Here is an 828-nt window from a genome sequence, read left to right as displayed (position 1 = left end):
GTCTATTTGCTGGATTGTTCCGAGGAAACCATAAAGTTAGCAGATAAGCCTTTTGATAGTGTTCCTATTTATACAATGACAAATAAAGCAAACTTGCTAAAAAAAAAAGGAACTACACACTGTTTACAGGTAACGTTTCTGTTGACGTTCAAACAGGCCGGTGTGTGTGTTTTGAGAAATATCTTTATACTGCAAGGCTATATTTATTTCATTTTTGTTATTTATATATTATTTTATTGCCATTACCTGTTTTCCCGGTTTTTATACATACATAATATTAGTTTGCTAAATATATCCAATTTGTTTAGTTGGATATTGGATGTGGAAAGAAGACCTTTAGATGTGTGTGAATTTTCCCACGGCAGGAGTAATTTATATAGTTTTATTTTATAGGCATTGATTATCTGTTAAAAAATAGTCTATGTTCTACGCAAAATGTAAAATATACTATTAAAGAAAAGACAGAAAATCAATATTTTTGTGTGCTTAAAGTGGTTAGAAAATATGAAATTGCAATCGGCTAAAATCAGGATTGGCGGGCCAAACTCAATGAAAAATTGAAATCGGCCTAGAAAGTTGTAATTGGTGCATCTCTAGACGGGACAAAGACAGGACAGAGACTAAATATACCAGGTAACGCGGACTGACAAGGGACAAGTGACACAACGGGTGGAACACATCGGGGGGGGGGGCAGAACAATCAGAAAAGCCGGGGAACAAACAAAGACAGGAAGACAAGTGACCAAGGATGTTACCAAACAGTGGATTACAAAATAAAACAGGAAGTTAATGAAAACAAACAGAAAACATGAAACCAACTAAAACAAA

Source organism: Etheostoma spectabile, unplaced genomic scaffold (genome assembly GCF_008692095.1).
Source record: "Etheostoma spectabile isolate EspeVRDwgs_2016 unplaced genomic scaffold, UIUC_Espe_1.0 scaffold393, whole genome shotgun sequence".
NCBI lineage: Eukaryota > Metazoa > Chordata > Actinopteri > Perciformes > Percidae > Etheostoma > Etheostoma spectabile.
The sequence above is the reverse complement of the archived record's forward strand: the minus strand, read 5'-3'. Positions refer to the sequence as shown.